Raw genomic sequence first — 19,560 nt, 5'->3', positions numbered from 1 at the left:
AATTTATCAGACTAATATATGCTGGAAAACTTTCTATCACAGCTCTGTCTCAAGTTATACTGGTGCCTACTTTGGTTTAAAGAATGTAGTCAATATGCAAGGCTGCAGGCTTATGTGTTCAGTTTTAATTGAAGGAAATTCCACTAATTACTTATTAATCCAGTACAGTGGTTTTTCATATGCTTTGTTCATACAGAATAAAATCTGTGCCTTTAAAATTTTAATAGGTGGAAGCTAGACTGAGGAGATTGGTGAATATAAACAGATTCTTTCACACTCATATCAGTGGTTCAAATCCAGATAATATTTCTGGGGACCAAGAGAAACCATCTGTTTACAAGCCTACATGAAATGAGTTGATGATCTTAAATATAACCCTTAATGGGCGTTATGTTCATCACCTGCTTGATTGACACACATGCTGACAGATAGCAGAGAACAAAAACTGACCTATTTTCACATCAAGAGCTGAACCTAAAGAGCAAAGAAGAAGTATATTGCAATGGCAATCAGCAGAAGCTTGTATTAATACTGTTTATAGTGAAATTGTTCTGCAGATAATAGAGAGATAATTTCAGTTGTCATCAGTCGAGGTTGTTATGTACTAAATTACATAACAGAATTGGAGTAAGGGACAGTCTGGTATTCTAAATGTCTATATAATGTTTTTCACAAACGTTTTTCTATCCATGTAACCAAAATGTTTCTCTAGCTCAGAACAGTCAACTTTGAAAATTTATTACAGTGGGTGAAAGCTGGTAGAATTTTGACACAAGGTTTAAGTTAAAATAGACTGACCTAATGCAAAGCATCTCATTCACTTTTCACAACAGATACCTTTCTTCTAGTCCGAGTTGTTTTTCTCCCCATTTACATTTTTCCCAACTCTATTTTCCTTCTTTATATGGCTCTTGTAATTTACTCTCTGAACAAACAGATTTTACTTTTACCGCAACAGTAATTTAAAGTTAATGCTTATAACTTAATTTTTATTAATCCAGGCAGACAAAACCACATTATGCAAATAGTTCTGAAACTAATACAGAAGCCAGAGAAAAATAACTAACCTGGAAAAAAGTTTTTGGAATCCACTGCATAAACATATTATTTCTCTCTCACATTCTAACAGTATGTGCAGTGTAGTGTCTATACACTCAAAAATGGTAAGCTACTACCACCACCCTTTGATGAGAATTCACGTTGTCATAGAGAATACTTTATGGATTTTTCCACTTCATCTGTCTTCTCACCAAGAAAGAAACTGTCTTTAGTAGCAAACAGGCATTGGAACAGTGACAAAGTCTAAGACGTTCCTCCTCACACCTTCACCTTTAGGCTGCCATAATCTGCAAAAATGACCATGAAGTCTCTAGGCAATTTTTCACCTGGACAGTTCAAACAAATAATTGCTAAAGGCAATAGCATCCTGTGGCTTTCTTGTACTTGCTTCTCTTTTAATACAAAAAGGTAGGTTTCAGTAATCATATGTAACTGTAACTTCCACGCATGGCAGCAGCCCTGTAGAAGAAACTGTATCTAAGCTTTGATTGATTATCTGTGTCCTAAAATAACAATAAAATAACAAAGATCCTAAAGACAGACTGGCAACAAAGGAACCAAATCCTGTTACATGTTATTTGTATGCCTTTAGATCATGACATTACAAATCCACACTAGCACTGTAGTGCCGGCTGCCGAAAGTGCCGCCAAGCCAGGCTTGATCCATATGATGTCCATTTTATCTGCCCATGACTTTAAAAAGCATTGCAGCAACTTGGCAGAACCGAAGTCATCCTCCCTTTCATGGTGCTACCTGTGATCTAGGAACCATCACAGACGGATCAGTTCACTGTCTCCCTACACCTTCCTGCAAGCCTTAGAACAGCATTTGTCTGTAACACGTGTACTTCAGCATCAAATTCTTTCAGATAGGGACTGCATTTTTTCTTTCAAGTTTCTATAGTATTTGAACAGCTTGGCTCTTGATCTACAATCAGCACTTTGCTTACTATCACAATAGTAATCAAATTCCATTAAGCACTAGCGGAGGTAAAATTCAGTCCAACTACTGAATTTCTGCTGAAAGCCATTTATGCTGGTTTTACAACAGGCTCAGAACAAAAAGAAAGCACAGCATCATCACAAGAACCTTAAATCAGCTTTTACTTGAAATTTCAGTAAAGAACAAAGACCACAGTGAAATGCTTTTCATTTAGGAGAAAACTTAACTATTCATATGTAACAAAGGAGAATTCGGTATTCCTGTGACCCTGGAGTAATAAATATATGAAATGCTAGGCCTCTGACTTGGAGCCTTGGTTGAAGATCCAAAATGCAAACGTTCTCCACTCAAAGGTGACCTTGTTCTTTAATGCTGATTGAAGAAAACTGCCAGCAGTGACTTCCTTCCATGTTCACTCTGCCCATGACCTTTCTGCTTTACTTACGATGAAGATAGGTGTTTACTGCCTTCTTCTGATAATTCATTACAATTATCACCATTATCTTCTTGGCAAACTTGATTTAAAAACACAGTTTTTGCCCTGCCTTCAACTGAGTAAGACCAAGAATAAGATGAAGGTCCACCTTCAGCCTTTGAGTAAGGCAGTCCTAGAACAGTAGACAAGTCATAGCAAAAGCAGTCTCTCCATGCCTATTCCTTTAAAGCTAGCTGCTAACAACTACAGTGCCCTGCATGGAGGCTGTTTTCATCTCAGAGGATCTTTGTGATTACTTGACCATGTCTACACTAGGAATACTTTGCTGGAATAAGTGTTTTCTCTGCCAGTGACTCCTGATCAGCCTTGACAGGCAATCAAAGTCTCCCACCAGGTGATCTGTTATTTAGTTATCAACACATCAAAGTGCAAACTTCAAAAACTAGCTTGATGCGTGTGGCTTCCACCTTTTTGTAGTGGGGGTTCCAAGTAAATAAAGGAGCATCATGTTTAATGAGAGCTCAGTATCACACTCATCTGTAACTCACTCCAAAAGGAAAGCACAAGGACAAACAGAGAAAGATCCCCATTCCAAATGGATTTTACCACATGAAAGATACACACAGAGCACTCTCAACGTCAGTTACAGGAAGACTGCCACAGTATTGTGGATTACAGCCATTTATTAGAAAGCACATTTTCCACCGTACCTAGTATCTTGTTCAAATCTAACAGTAGAAACTCATGAATGATCCAGCTATCGCCCTTGAATACTGAGGGGTGGAGGACAGAGGAGCAGCTCTACCTGGCTCTGATAAACTCAGTTCTCTTTGGAACTGTAACGTTGGTATAACAGAATTCATCTGAACTCCCTGAAAATACACAGGGCAGACCAACTTTTAGACTTAAACTAGCATAATTTTCTTTTGAAATACTAAAAGTTGCAGCCTTAGACCTCCACCTTCCTCTTATTGTGAAATGTAATATAATTTACAAAAGTAATAATGGTGAATATCATCACATGCTTAAAATGGCTATGGATTCATTCAGACATCATTTTTTGCCAACTTTGTATTTGCTTCATATTGAATGTTAGATTTTTTTCTTTTATCAGAAACATTTAAATCTCCTTTCAGCACTCTCTTCTATACTGTTTAATTACAGTTTATTTTAAGTAATATTTTATGGTATGCAATATCATCAGAAAACAAAAGTACCAAAAAAATCTGTCCTGAGCAATTTAAATCAAAGTAGTTTCATATAGTTCAATTCAATTAAAGAGTGTCTCACTCTTTAATATGCACCCCCCCCAAATCCTTTATCAGTTAGTATCTAGTGTTTCTATAATAACTGTATGGGCAGCTCCATTAGTACTCAATTTTTAAGCCTGAGAAAAAAAAAAGAAATATTTATTTTAAATTTGAATGGGATACCTGAGTAATACTGCAAAAAAAAAAAGTACTGAAATATTAAATCAGTTCATCAAAACCAGGCTTAAGCTAAGAAAAGTTGCTAAATTAATAATTTGGATAAGATGCTGCAATTTAGTGTTTATACATGTTTCAGGATTTAAATATTTTTAAATTATTAATTGATAGAGGATTTTATGAGTCAACTTGCTCTTAGTCTCTTTACAAATCCACCTACTGTCCGTACAGTAAAATTTCAATATTCTGTGGGGCTATTTTCTCTTCAGGCTGCTCATTTTTTTCCCCAAGAAACTTCTAAGTCTAATCCTCACACAAGCAGTACGAGGTACAGTATAAAAGACTTCCAAACCAAACAGAATGAGCTCTACAAGGTCTGACTGCCTGTAACCCTTTCTCTTGTCATCTCTTCTTACTGTGGTCAATCCTGGTTCCCCTTTTTAGTCCATTACTGGATGCAGTGTTGATTAGGAGACAGGTAACAAACCAGATTTACCTCCAGAACATAACATTCTGGATCCACTTAGTCCAGAACAATTTCCTGTCACAAAGATATTTTCCTGGTACTTGCAGACACCCAACACAATCCCAAAACACATGAAGAGGATTGGGAACTCAAAAATATGAGTGATAGGATCATCTGTTAATCACCAGAGAAAATAAATGTAATTATTTGAAAGGAGATCACTAGCCAGTCAGTTTTGTCTCAGAGCACTTCTGAGTCGTGGTCAAACAATAAGCTTCACACAAGTGAAGGCCTTATATGCCAGCTAATCTTATTTAGTTACAGTGATCTTTTCCTTTTTGTTTTTAAGATTTACAAATATTAATAAGATTTACAAAATATAGAGATGCACGCTCAGATCTCTAACGCTAATTGATATTCAATCCTCTGATGCACCCCTTTTAGGGATAAAAAATCTTGAGGAATATGAAGGTGTCCCAATGAACGTGTGAAATGCTTCTAAAGTCCTGTAAGTCCTCCACCTGTCCACGCTCATAGACCCTGAAGCAATGCAACTGCAGAAAACTCAGTTGCCTGTCCAGCACCCAAGTCAGCCCTGAATGGAAAGAACAAACAAGGTATTTTAACTTCCTTACAAAAAGAATTGCATGTCCTTATTGACTAATTTTTACACTCTTCCCACACTCATATATGTATTTCAATAGCAGCAAACACTAAATATTACCATAAGAGTATTTCAGGTAGTTACTTTCTTGTATTTTTACCTTTTATTTCAGAGCAATGTATAAAAGGGAAGTTTAAGCTTGGTTGATCCATGTGGAGACGGAAAAAGCTTTGCAATATTCAGATGTAACGGAGAAAAATTATGCATTTTACAATTTCACAAATACTAAAATTAATTCAGTCATGACATAAAAAGAATGATGTTTACTTTACCCAATTTTGTTTGGTCTGAGTTATTAAAACCAACCCAAAATTTAATCATAAAAGTTCACTCCTCTCTAATGTATTTCTACATTTCTGATGTATTTCTCTAATGTATTTTGTAAAAGTTATTCTAGAATCATAGCAAATCTGATGACTGAAATTAAATTAGAACAAAAAAGTCACTCCAAACTTATTGTTCAGATGTAAGAAATTATTTACTATAATAAATATAACATTTCTATTCCCCAAAAATGCATTATTGGGTTAGTAATTACTTAAGATTTCTGTGCACTTACAAGGGCAAGTCTACAAGGAGTTTCCAGACCTGGAAATCACACACTTTAAGCTTTTGTTCCTATAGAAGGAAAAAAATCATTAACTCTGTATATTTTTTTATTCTCAAAATAGCACATTTGCAATGATGTTGGGTTTTCTGGCAAATTATTTTCAACTTTCAGTTTAATGCACATTTGAGGATTGGGATAGGAGGCAATATTTGAATGAAGTAGTAGAAAATTTCCCATTACATGTCATCTAGGGTAAACTGTTTTCATGAAATGAAAGCAAAAATGTTTACACTGTTAAAGCAAGCAATTTTCAGTACTCTGGTTATATTTGACAGCCTGAAATCAATGGAATTTGCTGAAGACCCTGCTTTGAGCTGGACTGAATACTAACCCTGATTTAATCTTATTGCTGTCTTGATACCAAGCAAGTGTTAAACATAAGCAGACCACTGCTAAGTAGTGCACTTACACAGACAGTGGCTTCTGGTGTGCTTCATGCAGTTATTTCCACATTTATATCAGGGAAGCTCGAAAGGACAAAAAAAATCAATACTAATATAGTGGTCCAATTCAAAACTGTTTTCCAGAACATCTTGTTTAGTGAGCTGCTCACATACTCTGAAATCATATGTGGCAAGCCATCAATTTTGAGATCATGAAAAGTCTTGTTTTTCTTAAATCTGATCCATCTTAGGAAAATGCATATTAGCTCAGAAAAGAACAGAAGAACTCAACAGAATTACAAAATCATTAAGAAGCCACCACTGACAAGCTGTAGTTCTCCACCTGGATGATAACAAATGTGCTAGATCCACGACTTTCTCAACTGATGACTGTTGGCACCATTTAGCTCATGTGAAAGAGCTGTTATTTTTCATAGAACTAATGTTCAGTGTGCAGTGACAATCATGCTCCTCTAAACCCTCAGAAGTAAGATACTCACAAATCACTACATTTTCTGAACATCTTGGCAAGCATGCTTAGAAAACAAAGACAATGAAATCATCTCTTGGTAGAGACCCAGCCATAATGGTCTGAAGGCAGGCAGATGAAGGGAGGAATGGAGTAGAGAGAGAAATTTAAAACAAATAAAATAATGCCATTCTATTTTGAAAACACAGTTTCATAGGAAAAATGGAAACTAGTTTATAAAAAATTATGTAAATTCGCATGCATAAGTGGCCACTTACAAAAACAGTAACAGAATGTGTCCAATGGAAACATGTTTACTACTTTGGAAGCCCAAAGAAAAGAAGTAGAATTCTGAAGCTTGAATTCAATGTTAATCAGTCAATTTTAGAAGTTGGAAAGGTTAAATTATGAAAATAAAACATGTATCACCTAGAAAAGAAAAAGTAACTTCCATTAAGAGTATGTATTTAGAAAGCATGATTTCCTGTTAAAAAAAAAGTTGAAAACAGCTGTCATCCTTAGAATAAAGATTGCCCGGAAATTCTGATATCTTCCAGAAGGGATAACACACTGCCTCTTCTTTAGGCAAACACTATATAAAACTTGAGCAGTGGTACAGTTTGTATGTGCTCCTTTTAAATAATATTGAACCACAGTAAATTCAAACTACAGAATAATTATTTATATTTCAATACTTACCAGGCTATACAATATTTTCAAGAGAACACTAAGTTCGTGTCTGAAATATTTTTAACTAACTCTAGAACTAATGTTCCAATATTGCTATAACTGGAAAAGATTATAGGTTTCTTCTCTTGCTTCTGATCCAGCTGGTTTATTCTGTGCATTTGACAATGGCTGATGAATAGTTTCTCTGCCATACACTCTTTCCCCTTTCCTCCTCTTCCCTCCTCTCCCCTTCCTTTACCTCTTTCACTCTTCAAGGGAAGAAAAGGAACACATGAAACAATGAATTATTTTGCCTAAATTAGTAGGGAAACTCAAGTAGCAGTGGTGTTCTTGAAACTACTTTAAAATATAAATCATTAAATTTGCAACATATTATATACTAATAGTGCATTTATGATTACCAGCTTGTAATTCAGTTGAGCTAACAGGCGACAAGATGATAAATCCTAAATAGTCTGATATGATGTTCCCACTAAACTTAATTTCTAGCTTGTAAAAAAATCCATTACCTATTTCTTTCCTTGGAATTTGATTTTGGAAGAATTAAAACAAAACAGGCTAGGCTATTATCTGAGTTAAAAGTTAATGCAGAGATTTTTCTTACCAAGTTAACAACATACTGCATGGGCTTTAATAAAACCGTAATTTCATAAGCCAGGGCTAAAAAAGACCATGTTTGCTGCCAGCAGCAAGGAGGAGGTATGGTGAACAAAATCTTGCTGAAAAGATAAGTCTAGGTCAAAGTAGCAGTGAGGCTTTGGCCATTTTGTCTTTCTCCATAGGGAGTTATCCCACACAAGACTAGACAGAGAGATCATTTTCACCCCCAAGTTGTTACACAGTCATTACTGGGATAGTCCCTGCAGGTAGCAATCAATGAAACACAAACGTTTCAATATGGATTTGCAGGTGTTTTTCATCTCAGTCTAAAGTGGGCAGAAAAATAGAAACAGCATGCAGAAAAGATGCCACTATTATTTGGTCTAGATTAGTCAAAATTCAGCTAAAATAGAAATACATGGTGAATTCTTCACACCTATACCAGATACCTGCTCTCATTGCCAACATCTATTCTTTACATCATTTATTTGGATAGAAGGAGGCTTGTACAAAAAGTAAAATATGAGAAGCAAACATCTATTTAATTTTAAATTTGCCCATCTAGAGCATCAGTTATTATGCCTCTGAAATACTATTTTTATGAATTGCAAAACAAATATTCAACAGAAGAATCCTAACAAGAAAGGAAAGTACCATTTAAAAAAATGCTGTTAAAGCACCAACTTGTTAAAAAATAATGCTATTTAAATACACTGTGGCATTTCCCCATGATTTTTGTGTAGAACAAGTTACATAATGGAGCTGGATTTCTGTTTGCATTGAGGGCAGAGACAACAAATGCAGTTTGTATTTCCTCATAACTATAGCTAACAGAAAGAGCTCAGTGCTTCATAAAAAAACAAACTTACAGGTCTGAAAGTCTTCATCCAAGAAATAACTGAGGGGAAAAAAAAAATCCACTTGTATAATTTAACAGCTGCTAAATCACTAATTTTAGGCCTTTTTTTACTACTTCAGAAAACATATTTGTGACTGCTGTATATCATAGTTAGACGCATTGAAGCTTACTTAACTCAAGGATACTATTTTGGGAAAGATGCCATGCATTTTTATAAGTGGCTTATTAATATGAAATGAAAAAATTAAGTAGGGTAGTTGGAGGAATATTTTACAAATTCATGCAAATCACCCCGATGGATTATAAACATGATGCGTCTATATGTGTGTACAAATATAAAATATAAAAATGATTTAACTGAGAATCTGCTGTATGCAGCAAGCTATGGCCTTGGGAAAAAACCATGTCAAATGCCATTTGATGCTGCCCAGCCAGGCACACATAAAGGCACATTGCACCAATAATATTTGACAACACTGGCTGTGCTTTTTCTGCTTCAGTGGCTAGCTTGTCCAAATTCCAGGCAAAGCAACACACAAATAGTTTATAAGCAGCTACACTGTCAGCATCATCCTTTCAAAGAAATGACCACACTGGTTTCCTAATAAACATACTTCACATTTCAGGTTTGAACTGATGAAATAACAAGGGGAAAAAGAAAAATCTACTAGCCTCGACTCATCAAAAAGACATTTGAAAACAAAATTACCAGCAGTTAGCTTGACATTCAACTTTAATGTCCAGTAAGCACTTATTTTTCTCCAACAGTGCTTCCAATGCACTTTTTCTGCCCCCCCCACCCCCCCCAGCAACTACTGAGTGCAGTTCCTGCATCTGGAGAGAGGTTTGCATTAAAATGTCTTACATTTGACAATCAAAAGTAGATACATCTCAAAGCACTGAGTTTGGTAGCTGTATTTTCCTAACCGTTGGTAGGGATGAATATGCACTATGAGAATGATGTATGCAGAAGTCAAGAAGGGAGAGACTCCTTTCACAACTTCCACAGCCACAACAACTCACTTCAGTTTCTTTTCAACAGAAGTACTTCTCTTCTTGGGCTACAGCAAGAGTACAGTTTGGTTTCCATACCTTTCTTCACATTGTCTTTTTTCTGGAGTCAGTGGAGGAGCATGGAGACAGTGGATGTTTGACCAGGGCTTCAGCCCAGAGGCACCGTGCACCCATGCGAACCTGCTTGGCCTGAGCCATTAAACATTGTTTAGCCCCTGCTAGCAAGGGCAAGTCAGCAGGATACCACAGCCCTACTGCTCTGGGCGGTGACTGAGCTCCCTCTGAACCAGCACATCAGCGAAGAACTGCAGGAGCTTCTGCGGTCCTTTGAGAAATAATGGTTGAACTTTAAAAAGTTATCATGCCTCTTATTGTGCGGGGATAGCAACGATGTGTAAGCTTTCCTATACCACTTCAGAGCAAATCAAAGAAAGAGAGGCTTAAACTGCTCTCAGTACTGATGATTTCTTTCCAGAATCTTTATCCATCTTCAGTCTCACCTCTGCAATCATAACTTGGGAAAGCGTCCACACTCACAAGCATTTCTTCAGCTGCACAGGAGCACTGCCACACACCTCCAGGCATGGCATGGGAGCCCTCTGGCTTGAGCTTTAGCTTTAGCTAAAGCTTTAGCTCTGGCTTTAGCTTTAGATCGTCCAGACTTAAATAGCAGCCAAGCTCCAAGAATTCACATGCAGTTCACATGTGGCTTTTCCTGACCCTGACAACCGAAACCAGTGGCAATGCTTATGTGACTAACCATTCAGCTGGAGAAGCAGAGGATTCAAAAGCCTGTATCTGAGGTAAAACATTCCATCACGCAGCCCACCATGACCCGCCATGTTCATGCAGTGCTTGAGGCTCTCACTGTTCAGAAAGTACAACTTATTTCTAAATATCCTGTAAATCAATCGTTTCTCATCTCTGTTCTCTGTTGCCCTTTCCTCCCTTAGCAGTAGCTAGTGTCCTCCTGAAGGGTGAGGGGAGAGAGAAAAAAGAGCAAGCCTTTTTTATCGATGCAGAGACAGATCATGATACAGCTTCTTCCCAAATCTTCTGCTCCACCCCCCTGGGAATTCTGCTGCTCCCACACTGCAACTCCAGAGCGTAATGATGGCTCCCAAATGCACCAGGCTGAAGGAAATCTCTCCTCTTGTGCTAGATCAGGTTAATATGTGTGGGCCAAACAGGGCCCAGCTATATTTCATGCAGTGTGTCAAATTTCAGATTGGATCTCCCTCTTCCTTCCTGCTCATCTTCGCTCCTTCACGCATGGACACAAAACAGCGTTGTACTATATGCAGCCCCTTCAAACCTGTGTTCTAATAACTAGAAACCAGCATTAAGCTGCCACACTCTATCCTTTCAAATCACCCCTGGGAACTTAAACTTAATTATATTTACTTATTATCAAAATGGCATCAGGTAGTTAATACTGTTACAAAACCACAAAAATTTAACAGTCACTTAGATTACATCATTTTCATGCAAGTGGAGCTCTCATTCTAGGAAGGCTGACTCCTGCATGAGAAGCGGGACTGCAGAAGTTTGGGCCTCACTTCTTCCCCCGAGATCTAACCAGCTTAACCATGATCAGAAACAGCCCAAAAGAATTACATTTGGGTTTTTGTGGACTATGCTGGTTGATGACAGAGACCAGAGGGTCACAGTATTTCTGGAGACAGGTCTTTCAGTAAAATTCGTCCAGCTAGAGTGAAGCACAGACTGACTAGGTGTTTCCCCGACAATTATGTAAGTTCATGGCAGGATAAGATTTATTTCTCTTGTGCAGCTTCCCATATTGAAATGGCACGAAAACTATGCGGGAGAAGGGAGTAGCACGAAGGAGAGAAGGCGAGGGATGAGACCACAAGGTACACCCGGAAACTGAAGTAATGTATTATTTGTGGGGGAAGCAGGAAAAGACATCTGACTGGTGCCCAAGTGATTTTGTTCTCCATTTTGTCTGAAATTATCCTGTCTCTAACTTAAAATTGTACCCTGACTGACAGCCCAGCCTCATTCTGTCTGCTGGCTGGGGACAGTCCGTACTTTCAGACAGTCATTATGAGGATGCTCTCACACAGTTCTCCCCCCCAGCTTCACTGTCACATATGGCAAACAGGATGTAGGGTTTAAATGAAAAGATGAGGTGAAAATGAAAGCGCTGCACTGATTAACTGTTTGGATTTTTATGGAGCTGTTCATCTTCCTTAGTTACAGAGCCCATAATCAAAGATAACCTAAGATCACCATGGCGAATTACTAAACCAAAGTTGTAGGTTTTCATTTATGCCCATTCTTTTGACAAGTCAAACAGCTCACAACATTTTTTTTTCCTCCAGGAATCAGAGTACAAAAGAGAGCAGGAGGGGCTAATACAAGGAGCAAAATGTTGTCGGCTTTGTTCAAAGCCTGATATCGAGTCTCTTAACTTCTAACCTCCCACTGTTCTGTAATATGTGGTTCAGCACTTTTGTCACTTCCCACTATCCCAGATCCAGCCTTTGTACTGCTGGAAGGATTTAAGTCAGAACATTCCAAAAAGAATTTTTGCTAAATCAATCCCAAGCTCATGTCTGTTTACATTTACTTACACATCTCCTTTGACATTATACTGTCCAAGCCTCCAACAAAGTTGCCACTGTAGGATAACGTATTTCAGGTTACTTTCTAATTAATATTGTGGTTTTATGTTTAAAAATTAACAAAGGAAAATAGCTTGGTACTACCATAGATTCATAATCTACAATTTTTATATAGAAAGACACCATAATAGGATCTCCTTGAGACACCAAACAATTAACTACACATTTTATTTAACTTGTATCTTCAAATATGGAAAGGAGAAAAACTCACAGACATGGACTCAAACACTTTTACCTCAATAGAAAAGACATTCTTAACTGAAAAATGCCTTAAAATACACTGAGCATGTGTGTGTGTGTATGTGTGTAAGAAGCCAACACAACGTCTTCTACAATACATTTCTACAGAATGGTGAATTTTCAAGATAAGATTTGGAAAATAAACAGGAAAAAGAAGTTTTTCTTAGGGTAAAGAAAGTTGTTAGACCGGGTATCTACCATTAAAAAAAAATTTTCTAATTTCAGCCTTATCAAAATACCTGCTAATCAGTGTTATGACCTATATAAACTTACTATTCACTTGTTCTCTTCCTTTCCTACAATACACCTATGATGTTCAGTGAATGGTATCGCCCGTTGAGCCAATACTGGACTAGGAGTTTTAAGTGTTAGTTTGGTTGGTAATTTTTTTTCCAGTTCTGGACTGAATTATACTGGCAGAGTTCTGTGAGAATACCTGCATATTACCTAAGTATAGTGTTCCAACTCCAACTAATAACACTAAGCCATCATTTTCAGCTCATTAAATTCACTCCTCTCTTTTACAATTAAAAAATTATAAGTGTAAAAATAGGAACATTTGAGTAGACCATCTATCTGTATATTAAATGGATTTTTGCATTAATTTGCAATTCTATATTTGACCTTGATATTTTCCAAGGTTCTGACAATCAAAACAGCAAAACAGCTTGCTGTAAACACATACTAGCCAGATTTCTTGAGAAAGGAAGATGGCACAATATTAAATGAGTTTATGGAAATAGGCTTAAGTTCTTCAATAGAAGTAAACTGTCACTTATTGGAAGTCTAACAAATACTTTGTTTATCCTTTCATGGCAGTCATTTAAATCTCAACACAATGCTCTATTAGATCCTATAATTGACTTTTTTCTTGTTTTGTCCTCCAGCTTAATGAGTATGATTTATATACTGATTTTAATAAAGAATTAAATTCAGCAGTTTACTGTAAAAGATGTCTATCTTCAATCCACAGCTTATGAATTTTGTCATATGGAGAAATATACAAGAAACTATTTTAAACACTATGTGATAGGCAACAACCTCAGGCCTATTAAGAGCTGTCAGTACTTCTGATTATGTGAGTCTGTTTACTGTGCCAAATCTGTTGGCCATTGAAATTCCCACACTGCATATCTTCCTCCAATTGATTAAAAATATAATATGAGGGAAAAAAGACATTTTTGGAAAAAAAAGTTCTCACAAATCTTTCAAGAAGTTTTACTTCCCCACCTGTTTCCAGTCTGGCAGAAGGTTCACCCTGGCACCAGAAATGTGTTGATTTCTGTGAAGTGTCTAAATCTGTCTAATCAACGAGACTTCAGAAAAAAAAATCCTCAGTTCATCTATTTGCAGTAGAGACCAAAGATCAGCAGCTACATCCCTATCACTATATTTCCATCTGCAATCAACTTGTTCCAGCTAAGAACTGGAAGGACCAAGGACTTCTACTGTAGAGGAGGAGAAAATTTTAGGAATATTGCCGCAGTCCTACATATAGGAACTCAGAATAAAAGGACCATCTTTTCTACATGAAGCCTTACAGACAACCAGACAGTATGAAAAAGCATGAAAGACAAAGACTTGATTTGCTTTCAATCAGAAAGAAAGGAATACATGAAGATAAGAATAATCTTCTAAGGGGGACGGCTGGTCAGAGTGTATACGTTTGTATGCCCTAGGACCAACACACCGGGCAAGGAAACTGGTCAGGGAGAAGGGATGGAAACTGGAGGCAGTGTGAATGGACACGGCCAGCCCAGCAGCCTGGGGAAGAAGGTGAGCCAGAGAAGGGAGAGAAGAGACAGAAGGCAGGAGGGGACTGATACAGAAGCACGAAGGGGCAGACAGGTGGATGGAGACTGGAAAAGAGCACACAAGGATGTGGCAAGCTAGCATGAAGAGCTCAGGGAAGACTGTGTGTGTGTGTGGAGAAGACAAGAACTATTATAGGTGGAAGAAATCCAGAGAAAAGCATCAGCAGTTGTGGAAATAGAAGCAAAGAGCAATGCCATATAGAAGCGCTCCCCCACCAGTATCTGGCTTTGAACTCAGTTTCTCAGTACTTTTCTGCTCTCCACAAATAACTGTGAAATCTGCTAACAGTGTGTCTTGCCTCCTTCCAATTTTAAATCCCTCAAAGGGAGGCTTTTAATGCATTATATGCTACAAAAAATGTAGCATTCTGAAAGAATCAAGATGTTAAAGGTCTTGTGCTCATTGGACACACAACATGAATGGACACTCCTGTGCATTATGTGCCTTACTGACCCATTTATAAAATGGAACTAAAACCTTTTCCTCTTTTCACATGGGTGCTGCAAGTTTCTTAGTATTCAAGTACCATACCCTTACTAGATAATAATGTTAAGTATCACAGAAAAGCCCACAGAAAAAAATAAGAATCCTGTCTTCAGAGAAAGATTTGAATAGCACATGTAAATATCCCACTAAACAATGAAGATGAAACAAAAGTCTGAGTATCCATTGTTTCCCTGAGCATTCTGCATTTTGCTTATATTCTGGAATCCTCTGCTTCCGTTACTTTAGGATATGATTACACAACTAAAATTACATATGCTGAAGCCAATGGAAAGGCTTGTTTATTACTAGCAATTCCTATTTTCCAATGTTTGATTTAAAAACTATATTTTTTTTTTGTCTACCCATGTATGTGGGTATCTACAATGCATGTACAATTATACTACATTATGATAAAATTAAATTAATTGTATGAATAATTCAACAAAAAATTGTTGGAGGCTTTTTCATGATAAATTATTTCCATTCCAGACTTTGGCTTGTGGCCATTAAATATTAAGCACTGCTTCTTTTAGTATTTTCACCACTGCATAGACATAGCTTATTATTTCGGAGGTTTAATGTCAAAATGGGAGAAAGCATTCATTCTTATGGACATGAACCTACACATATCATTATGAACAAATGTAAAGATATATATGCATTATTTAATATATGCATACATATGTTCATAACCAGAAAAATAAATGTGCAATAACTCCTCTCTGTCTCTCTCTCCACACACACACCCCTCAGCCACAATTTTATATGAATATATAGAGGTGGGAAAAAGAGTACATTTAATTCTTGTGAATTAAACAACAATCCAACAATCCACAATGACAATCCAAATTTAATCTTTTTCCAAGGACAAGTATAAGTATCTGAACACTGAATTTTTTTTGCGCAGGACTGAAAATGTGTTTTGTTTCTTATGTTAAAAACACCATTGTCCTTTTCATTGAGAATACTTGTTGGATATAATGAAACATTATAATACAATGAAAGCATTATTTATAATGATAACACTTTGAATCACCGATAGAGCCTTACTTGATAACACAGTCTGCTATGACATGTTAGACTCAGGCCCAGGGTCTCCTGTTTCTAATGTCACTGCAGAATTCAGGATGGATATTTAAAAATCCAGCAACACAAAGAGTATTTTGCAAAAAATTAGTTTCTTACCTCTACTGGTGGCCTTTTCATACTCATTATGTATTCACTAACCTTCCATTCTACTTTGTTGCTATTCATATATGAAGAATAATACTAATTCACAATGAAATAAGTTATGACAGCACAGAACTCACTTGCATTATTTTTAGACAATACTGAACTCATGTATTCAGATTTTTTTGGAGACTGCTCCATGTGTTTTCTCACCTGCAGCAGTCATTGCATGAGATTATTGTTTCATTTATTCAGACATATGAATAATAAGCTGAAGGCTAGGTTTTTCAAGCCATTAAAAATGTATTGATTTGTAACCCCTTAGCTCATTTTAAACATTTAATTTGTCCAAGCATAATTTCAATCCAAACAACTCAAAATCAAATCATGGACACTTAATCAAAGAATATTGCATTTCTTCATGAGTCTTTTGAAACTGCACTGGCCTTAGTCTGCAGATTTTGAATGCCTTGACTTGTGTTAAAGTGGTGTTTGAAAAAGAGGGTTTCCACCTTGCTTGGGCTTTCCTGATACATGCAAAGAAGCAAGAGTTATGCTCTATTGAAAAACGTAGGGGAAACCAACCACAGTGAGATACTCTTCTTTCCAAGGTAAAAACAGGAACAAATTACATACAGAATGGACAATAAGCATTTACAATAGAGCAGTTGGTTAGCTGAACAAAGCCTGTGCTTTAAACATACAGTAGCATTTCCAAGGGAACTGAGGTGGCAAGCTCATTTTCATTTCAGCCTTAGGTTTGACAAGTAGATGTCAATCAATGCACGGAGGATTCTGAAGTACGTTTCTGTTGCCCGCTGCAGTGTATAAGGTAATTTCATATACCCAAACTGGGTTCCAGCCTTCCAGACAACAAGATTCTTCTGAGTCAGCTCTGCAGAAGTCTGCATGCTAATTCTTATGCTCAGGAAAACTCAAACTCACAACATCTTTAGGGGCAAAATGGATAAGCCCCTATGCTCATGTTTTAGCTGAAAAGTGACTGGAGAAGCAGAAGTGGCAATAAGAAACTGGAACCAAAATAGGATGGAAGGGAAAATACTGAGCATAGAAGTAAGATAAAAGTACAAAAAAGGAAAAATGGGAGACCACTAAGTGAATACTTAAAAGGGGATAAAAAGATTCCTCAGTGGAAATTTGGTATGAAGAGGAGCAGAATGATGTAGAAAAACAAAGGCAGAATAGGAAAAGTGAATTTTTTTTTTTTAGAGGAAGCTGCCTTATCCAGCTTTTTTAATTTAAGACTTATTATGAATTTAGCTGCTTCTAGTAACAAAAACATAAGAAGACTGATGAGTTTTGACAGAGAAAGGATGACACATTCCCCCCCAGAACTGTCTCTACATAGCTGTGTGGTCACTCTTATTATCCCCTACTTTAAGAACTGACAAGATAGCAAAGCTTATAATCTCCTTTCAAGTTCATGAATATGCTTTACATTTGTTTTTCCAGTGTTTCAGAATGGAAGCTTTCCACACTGATAAAGGATCTATTGGTGATACTTTCATTTTGCCTGAATGGCAATTCCAAATATATTTTTCATAACACAGCCCAGATGTTGTGCTCTCATAAAGCAGCAGCTCTGAGAAGCTGTAAGAGGAGTGTCTTTCTGAGAATCTGTTTGTGCACATTTTAGCCAGGTAACTCTTCCACTGGAGAGGAAAAAAGCACGTGTTCGTGAAATTATATTGACCATTGATAAAACTGCCCTAAAATAAAGAGATTTGAAAATTAAATAAGGAAAATTTAAAACTAAAATATCATTCTTGAAAGTTTTATATTGAAGAAATTTCTGGATTTTGTCTTAAAAGCTGTTTTTAATTTTATACGTTATACACTTCAATTTATACATTGTTGTACACAAATTCAGGTCAAAACATGACATGACAGACTGTTTTGTATTTGCTATTACATATAATACTAATTTAAGTAAGTTGTATTTATGGATCACAATGATTTTTATTTGTACATGAAGTGCTCTGTGGGAGAACAAGAGACAATGATCATAAATTGAAACTTGGAAGTTCTAACTGGATGTGAGGAAAAACATTTCCACAAAAGGACGATTAAGCATTGGTACAGATTGCGCAGGGAGGTTGCGGAAACTCCATCCTTGGAGGTTTTCAAGACTTGCCTGGAGAAAGTGCTGAGCAACCTGGTCTAAACTCAAGTGCTGATCCTGCTTTGAGGAGGAGGCCAGGCTGGGAGACCTCTCAAGGTCCCTTCCAACCTGAATGATTATGTGATTTCTACGGTTTCAGAGTCAATCAAATTGTTTCTCTTGCTTCCTTTGCCAGAGATACCTGCTGATACCAGCTCCCCTCTCAGTGGGCAAAAAGAGGAGCAAGTATTGTGACCAAGTAGTATTTCCTCATCCTCGTTATGTGATGGTTTACCCTCATCCTAAAAACAGCATCACAACTCATGGTAATGAGAAAGTTTGATACTAAGATTTTGAATCAGAAAATAAAATAATCAAAGTGCTATGTGAAGAATTACTGTATTCCAGATCTCTGTGTTATGCTGAAAGAGAAAAGAGCACTTAATCTAATTATAAACTGAGTGCTTATCATACTTTAAAAATAAAATTATATAAAATGGTTAAATAGAATATTTTACCACAGGTATTAATTACAAAAATAGTGATTTATTGTCCCAATACTGAAATGCCTTGATGAAAAAATGACAAGAAAGACAAACAGGAAACCAGTAGGGCTGATATGAAATGACATATCTTGTTATATTTATTTCTGACATATCATAAAAATAATGCTGCAGACATGCAAAAATTCATACATATCTAAACAGAAAGAATTATCTGAAAATCCTTCATACACAAGTGTCAAAATCTTTTCAGAACAGAAGTTCAGAATTGTGATCAACGTAAGTTTTAAGCTATCTGTTGCGCTTCCCTAATTCTGCAACGACACGTACTATGCAGTTCCAAGGCAGGCAATGTAGGGCAGCTACGCAAACAAAACAGTGGCAGAGCTTTGTTTAATTTAGAGAAACCTGAGCAGTTGAATCTAATATGTTTATTTTTCATATCATGCTAATATGGTATTACAAATATAATAATCATATTACCACTATTATTAATAAGATAAACTTACATTTGTTATTAATGAAGCAAAAAAGAACAGTGGTCTCTTATGACCAAACTTCATGGCAGGCTGTATTTTCATCATTGTGGTTTCTATGATCTGAATGGTTTTAATAAAATTAGGCACACAATAAAAAAAGGTCCTAAGAGAAAAGAGCAAAACTCTTAAATGTAAAATAGATGCTGTTTTAGAAAACAGTAACTGTTTCTCTAAAGGTTTTCAGAGCTTACCATAAAACTTGTGGAGGTAAGAATAACCTGTGATAGTGAACTGATGAGATTATTCAAGCCAGACAGAATTGCATAACCTGGAAATCTAATCTTAGTGAAGCCAATAAAAATGCAGTATGCACAGGTGTAAAATATGTAGGCTAAGATGAATCTCGAAGATCAAGGCTGATAATTTACTTCTTACATAGCTAATTATAACTAACTCCTGGGCACTTATCTGCCTGGA

General features: G+C 36.6%; 1 protein-coding gene across 15 annotated transcripts in view; it reads right to left on the bottom strand.

Moving 5' to 3' along the window:
* The window catches only part of SYT1 (synaptotagmin 1), a 359,624-nt gene that overhangs the window by 199,333 nt on the left and 140,731 nt on the right, over positions 1–19,560 (bottom strand). The window contains exon 6 of one of the 15 annotated variants that reach the window (XM_072864251.1): positions 5,555–5,613. The exons of the other annotated variants lie outside the window; for them this stretch is intronic. The gene's annotated coding sequence lies outside the window, so the exon portion shown is untranslated. The remainder of the gene's footprint in view (positions 1–5,554; positions 5,614–19,560) is intronic. 15 annotated transcript variants of the gene reach the window in all.

This window comes from Ciconia boyciana, chromosome 1 (assembly GCF_034638445.1).
Source record: "Ciconia boyciana chromosome 1, ASM3463844v1, whole genome shotgun sequence".
Classification (NCBI taxonomy): Eukaryota; Metazoa; Chordata; class Aves; order Ciconiiformes; family Ciconiidae; genus Ciconia; species Ciconia boyciana.
This window is presented reverse-complemented; position numbering and strand designations above follow the sequence as displayed.